The sequence below is a fragment of the Laccaria bicolor genome, genomic scaffold, assembly GCF_000143565.1.
Source record: "Laccaria bicolor S238N-H82 LACBIscaffold_87 genomic scaffold, whole genome shotgun sequence".
Classification (NCBI taxonomy): domain Eukaryota; kingdom Fungi; phylum Basidiomycota; class Agaricomycetes; order Agaricales; family Hydnangiaceae; genus Laccaria; species Laccaria bicolor.
This window is the reverse complement of record NW_001889958.1, coordinates 112,183-113,143: the sequence shown is the minus strand read 5'-3', so window position 1 is coordinate 113,143 and position 961 is coordinate 112,183.

Sequence of the window (961 nt, the reverse complement as noted above, 5' to 3'; positions counted from 1 at the left end):
GAGCGGGTCGTGACTCAATGATGGGAAAACTGAAGAAAAGGGAGAAAGACGTACTACAGAGGACAGCCGAGGAGTACAACAAGAAGGGAGTTGACCCAGAACTCAAGTCCAAGTAAGTTAATTTTCAGTATTTCAAAGGTGGTTTATCTGGACCTTTGTTCGACTGGCTGTAAAGAACTGCACAGCTCGGATGCATGCATTTTCCAAGGAACTTTATGATACAATGGGTGTCTGGGTCTTTATCTTTGGATGTTATCTGAAGCCCGATGGTACATTGGATGTCTCAACCTACGACTTCAATCAAGAACTCGGCAATGGGAAAGACTTTATTGATAACCATAGCCAGACTTTCCATGAGGAAGGAATATCGGTATCTTCTTGGAGAGCACACAATGAAGAATACTATGGGTTGGAGGATCTTGCTTCGGCCGAAGGAGGACACCGGTCCCAGGGTGCTATGACTTTGGAGAAGAACCTATACCTGGAACCTATTCTACCCGATCCATCGAAACCACCTGTTAAAACTTCTCGTGATATTCAAATTTGGAGGCTGAATGTTCTTTGTGCATTTGTCAACGAGGTCTTATCAGTGCCCCCCTAATTCCTGCAGGATTCCAGTCATTCCTGTGGATTCCTGTGGATTCCGGAGGAGTGAAATTTAGCAGGGAGGCCTGCTATTTTCATCATTCCGGTGCTTTACCATTCCGGCGGAATTTTGGCATTCCGGAATTGTGACCGGAATGGTCCCCGGATTGGCAAAAACGGAATGCAACTGGAATCCGGTTTGTTTGGCACATGCCCATTGCCAAACAATTGTTTGTTTGGCAACGGCTTTCACGCTCATCCAAACACAACCCTCTCTCCTCCCACCACCACCGTCGTCGCTCCATGTAACCGCCCCCCTCACGTTGTGAGTGCCCGCCATGGGCTTAGTGACGTGAGGGGGCTCACATCAACCACC